The 5887-nt window shown below is 49.0% G+C and overlaps 1 long non-coding RNA gene across 1 annotated transcript in view; it reads right to left on the reverse strand.

Annotated features, from left to right (window-relative positions):
• Positions 1–3199: 3199 nt before the first annotated feature.
• The window catches only part of LOC129861279 (uncharacterized), a 50719-nt gene continuing 48031 nt past the window's right edge, over positions 3200–5887 (reverse strand). The window contains exon 2 of the long non-coding RNA XR_008760528.1: positions 3200–3896. This is a non-coding gene — a long non-coding RNA (uncharacterized LOC129861279). The remainder of the gene's footprint in view (positions 3897–5887) is intronic.

The raw sequence follows: 5887 nt of genomic DNA on the forward strand, positions 1-5887 counted from the left end.
TAATTGTTTGGCCTAGTATGGTTCCCAATCAGAGACAGGTGTCAGTCGTTGTCTCTGATTGGGAGCCATATTTAGGTAGCCAGTTTTCCTTTGTGTTTTGTGGGTGATTGTTTCCTGTGTCTGTGTGTTCACCATACGGGCCTGTTTCGTTTTGGTTAACGTTGTTATTTTTGTATTCTTAGTGTTCAGTTATTAAATTGAAACATTATGGACACTGCGCATTGGTCGTCCTCTTCTTCCACCCACGACGAGCGTTACAGTGTGTGTCTCAGTCACGACGCCCGAGACAGCATTTTCCATCACCATCAAAAAAAAACTCCAATATATATATTTTTTAAATAAAAAATAAAAAATGTAACCTTTATTTAACTATGTAAGTCAGTTAAGAACAAATTCTTATTTACAATGACAGACTACTGGGGAACATTTACATAATTTACATTTAAGTCATTTAGCAGACGCTCTTATCCAGAGCGACTTGCAAATTGGAAATTTCATACATATTCATCCTGGCCCCCCTGTGGGGAATGAACCCACAACCCTGGCGTTGCAAGCGCCATGCTCTACCAACTGAGCCACACGGGACCACGGCTAGAACAACAGTGGGTTAACTGCCTTGTTCAGGGGCAATAGACTTCCGGAATCTGCACTGAAGCTGTTCTGACATGTGGTGGCCTAACGCCCTCTTAAGACACGTCATGCTGTTGTTTCCGTTGTGTTGCCAGTTACGTGTAGGTGTACACACTCTTAGAAAAAAAAGGGTTAGACTTGGAACTTAAAAGGGTTCTTCAGAGGGTTCTCCGATGGGGACAGACGAATAACCCTTTTTATCACCTTACTTTCTAGGAGGATAGTGAAATCTGTCGGTACTCTTACTTCATTCAGTTCTTGTCTTTATCAATTGTTTACATCACTTATCAGAACCGTATCAATGCCCTCTGTGACATTGGATTTGAATTATTCCATTGATTAGATGGATTAGGTTCTGACAGTAGAACAGGTGTTTGTGTGTTTTCTGTTTGAGGATCTGGAAAGTGCTTCAATAACAAACATTAACTGTTTAAATCTGTTATAATTGTGTGAATCCCCCTTCAACTACCTTACCCAAAAACATGAACAAGTGACAATGAATTCATCCACCATTTACTCAGGCTGTGTCAGCTTAGTGCCTCGGTGCCTTAGTGCCCCTGAACATGTTTCATTTGGTTAACATAATGCTCTCCTAAAGGCATAGCCTAACATCTCTCACAGGGACGAAGGCAAATTGAGCTTTCAGCAGGGGGGTGATAAGGAATTACAGGCACATTAAAACATCTGTCACACACAACTCCAAAGGCCCAGAGATATATAGAGAGACACACAGAGGAGAGGTGATGGAGAGGAGAGGAGAGGAGAGGAGAGGAGAGGAGAGGAGAGGTGATGGAGAGGAGAGGAGAGGAGGGGAGAGGAGAGGAGAGGAGAGGAGAGGAGGGGAGAGGAGAGGAGAGGAGAGGAGAGGAGAGGAGAGGAGAGGAGAGGAGAGGAGGGGAGAGGAGAGGAGAGGAGGGGAGAGGAGAGTACGGGAGAGAAGAGGAGAGAGAGAGGGAGGAGAGGAGATGGAGAGGAGAGGAGGGGAGGGGTGATGGGGAGAGGTGATGGAGGAGGAGAGGAAAGGACAGGAGGGTAGAGGAGAAGGAGAGGAGGAGAGGACAGGACAGGAGGGTAGGGGAGATGGAGAGAAGGAGAGGAGGAGAGGAAAGGGCAGGAGAGTAGAGGAGATGGAGAGAAGGATAGGAGGAGAGTAAAGAACAGGAGGGTAGAGGAGATGGAGAGAAGGAGAGGAGGAGCGGAAAGGACAGGAGGGTAGAGGAGATGGAGAGGATGAGAGGAGGAGAGGAAAGGACAGAAGGGTAGAGGAGATGGAGAGAAGGAGAGGAGGAGAGGACAGGACAGGAGGGTAGAGGAGATGGAGAGAAGGAGAGGAGGAGAGGACAGGACAGGAGGGTAGGGGAGATGGAGAGAAGGAGAGGAGTAGAGGACAGGACAGGAGGGTAGAGGAGATGGAGAGAAGGAGAGGAGGAGAGGAAATGACAGGAGGGTAGAGGAGAAGGAGAGGAGGAGAGGAGGAGAGGAAAGGACAGGAGGGTAGGGGAGATGGAGAGAAGGAGAGGAGGAGAGGACAGGACAGGAGGGTAGAGGAGATGGAGAGAAGGAGAGGAGGAGAAGACAGGACAGGAGGGTAGAGGAGATGGAGAGAAGGAGAGGAGGAAAAGACAGGACAGGAGGGTAGAGGAGATGGAGAGAAGGAGAGGAGGAGAGGACAGGACAGGAGGGTAGAGGAGAAGGAGAGGATGAGAAGACAGGACAGGAGGGTAGAGGAGATGGAGAGAAGGAGAGGAGGAGAGGACAGGACAGGAGGGTAGAGGAGAAGGAGAGGAGGAGAAGACAGGACAGGAGGGTAGAGGAGATGGAGAGAAGGAGGAGAGGACAGGACAGGAGGGTAGGGGAGATGGAGAGAAGGAGAGGAGGACAGGACAGGACAGGAGGGTAGAGGAGATGGAGAGAAGGAGAGGAGGAGAGGACAGGACAGGACAGGAGGGTAGAGGAGATGGAGAGAAGGAGAGGAGGAGAGGAGAAGAGGACAGGACAGAAGGGTAGAGGAGATGGAGAGAAGGAGAGGAGGAGAGGACAGGACAGGAGGGTAGAGGAGATGGAGAGAAGGAGAGGAGGAGAAGACAGGACAGGAGGGTAGAGGAGAAGGAGAGGAGGAGAAGACAGGACAGGAGGGTAGAGGAGAAGGAGAGGAGGAGAAGACAGGACAGGAGGGTAGAGGAGAAGGAGAGGAGGAGAAGACAGGACAGGAGGGTAGAGGAGATGGAGAGGAGGAGAGGAGGAGAAGACAGGACAGGAGGGTAGAGGAAATCATGATAGCGGTACTGTAGATGTGGATGTGTGACATCCAGCCATGGTCCTTGTTCATGTCTTGGGGTCGTAATCCTGTGTTTAATTGGGAAGCAACATCTAACCTCTCAGCATGTCTCTCTTCTCTCCTCATTCCTTCACTCCTTTCCTTTCCCCCCCACATCTCCCTCCCTCCCTCCTTCACCACCCTCTGCGTATCCTTTCCCCTACTACCCGTCTTCTCCCCCTCATCACCCACCCTCACCCCACACACACTCCTTAGTAAGACCACACTTCAAAGTAAGGACCACTTCAGCAGTTTATGAACATCAGGATAGGCTTTTATTGATGAGAGAGAGAGGGAGAGAGAGAGAAAAGAAGAGAGGGAGAGAGAGAGGGAGAGAGTGCCATTGCTTTACTTATGCACTCCACATCCCCCCTCTCATTTCTCCTTCCAGTCATGTACAAAGGATAGCAATTATATATACTGTAATACATAGTAATACATGGTTAGGAAATAAATACTTACCTTGACTATTGTATAACAAACACATCTATATCCTTATAGTGTACAGAAAGGTTCAACGGTATTTTAAGCCTTCTCTGTTGTGGTCTGATGGTTCCCTTTAGTGCTCACACATTTCTGCTCCTGGATCAGTGTGCCCTGACACAGTGTCTCTGTTATAGCTGCCCTCTGGTGAGCGCTGTTCTCAGGTCAGAGATGTCCATCCCTGATACAGTGTCTCTGTTATAGCTGCCCTCTGGTGAGCCCTGTTCTCAGGTCAGTGATGTCCATCCCTGACACAGTGTCTCTGTTATAGCTGCCCTCTTCTGAGCGCTGTTCTCAGGTCAGAGAGACAGTCTTGTTGGGATCAATGCAGAGCTACAGCTGGTTGAAGGGGACCAAATCCATTCAATAGTTGATTTGGTTCCATTTTACCAGCTTTAGCAAAGCATTTTTTGGTGTGAAGTTCTTCAGTGCAGGCAGAAGAGGTGAGGTGGGACCGCTTCAGAGTCTTAGAAGAGAGGGAACAGAAAGGAGGAGAGGAGGAGGTTTGGTGACGTTTCATTAAAACACCGGTCCACATAGACAGCATGCATAGACAAAGAAGTGATTGTTGGAGAAAATTATGGCATTATATGAGTTCCTAGGCATGCATGGGGTAACGAAAGGGTAGGAGAGAACTAAGGAAATAAATTGTATTTTACCCTGGGCCAAACCCTAACGACATTGGCCCAATTGTGCACCACCCTATGTGACTCCTAATCATGGCCGGGTGTGATACAGCCTGGAATTGAACCAGGGTCTGGAGTGACGCCTCTAGCACTAAGACACAGTGCCTTAGACCGCTGCGCCACTCAGGAGCCCCTGGTAAAACTATGGCAGTTATGATGTCATTATGAGTTCCTAGGCATGCAGGGGGTAACAAGAGGGTCAAAGTTCTAGAGCAGAGAAAGGAGAGGAGGAAAGGAGGAGGAGAGGAGATGAGAAGATAGGAGAAAGAGAGGAGGAGAGGAGTAGAGAAAGAGAGGAGGAGAGGAGGAGAGGAGGAGGAGAGGAGGAGAGAAAGAGAGGAGGAGAGAAAGAGAGGAGGAGAGAAAGAGAGGAGGAGAGAAAGAGAGGAGGAGAGAAAGAGAGGAGGAGAGAAAGAGAGGAGGAGAGGAGAAGAGGAGGGAAGGAGAGGAGGAGAGGAGGGGGAGAGGAGGAGAGGAGGGAGAGAAGAAGGGAGATAGGAGTGAGGCCCCGAGATATAACAGGAGGAGAGGAGAAGAGGAGGGGGAGAGGAGGAGAGGAGGGAGAGAAGAAGGGAGATAGGAGTGAGGCCCCGAGATATAACAGGAGGAGAGGAGAAGAGGAGGGAAGGAGAGGAGGAGAGGAGGGAGAGAAGAAGGGAGATAGGAGTGAGGCCCCGAGATATCACAGGAGGAGAGAAAGAGAGGAGGAGAGAAAGAGAGGAGGAGAGGAGAAGGGAGATAGGAGTGAGGCCCCGAGATATAACAGGAGGAGAGAAAGAGAGGAGGAGAGAAAGAGAGGAGGAGAGGAGAAGGGAGATAGGAGTGAGGCCCCGAGATATAACAGGAGGAGAGGAGGGGGAGAGGAGGAGAGGAGGGGGAGAAGAAGGGAGATAGGAGTGAGGCCCCGAGATATAACAGGAGGAGAGGAGGGGGAGAGGAGGAGAGGAGGGGGAGAAGAAGGGAGATAGGAGTGAGGCCCCGAGATATAACAGGAGGAGAGAAAGAGAGGAGGAGAGAAAGAGAGGAGGAGAGGAGAAGGGAGATAGGAGTGAGGCCCTGAGATATAACAGGAGGAGAGAGAGGATGTAAAGAGATCTGAAAACAACATGTTTAGCTTTAGGTGTTTTTGTGTTGTTCCGTTTTCTTGTTATTCTTTCGTTTTTTATCCTCTTATGTTTGCTTTGTAGTAAATATTTCAGTTTTAATATTTCATTGTTTTGATTAGCCTTTTTAGCCACATTGTGTTGCATTCCATGTCTGTAATGTGCTGTACAAAGAAAGCTTGATTTGATTTGATTTGATGGATGCCAGACTATCTTGAGAAGCAATGAATGAATCACATGTCAATACTGCCAATGAACACACATGATGCAACACCTCTCTCAACACCTCTCTCTCTCTCTCTGTCTCTCTCTCTGTCTCTCGCTCTCTCTCTCTCTCTCTGTCTCTCTGTCTCTCTCTCTCTCTCTCTGTCTCTCTCTCTCTCTCTCTCTCTGTCTCTCTCTCTGTCTCTCTCTCTCTCTCTCTCTCTCTCTCTCTCTGTCTCTCTCTGTCTCTCTCTCTGTCTCTCTCTCTCTGTCTCTCTCTCTCTGTCTCTCTCTCTCTGTCTCTCTCTCTCTCTCTCTCTCTCTCTCTCTCTCTCTCTCTCTCTCTCTCTCTCTCTCTCTCTCTCTCTCTGTCTCTCTCTCTCTCCCTGTTCCTCCCTCTCTCTCTTTCTCTCTCTCCCTCTGTCCCTCTCTCTCTCTCTCTATGTCTCTCTCTCTCCCTCTCT

The sequence above is a fragment of the Salvelinus fontinalis genome, chromosome 8 (genome assembly GCF_029448725.1).
Source record: "Salvelinus fontinalis isolate EN_2023a chromosome 8, ASM2944872v1, whole genome shotgun sequence".
NCBI lineage: Eukaryota > Metazoa > Chordata > Actinopteri > Salmoniformes > Salmonidae > Salvelinus > Salvelinus fontinalis.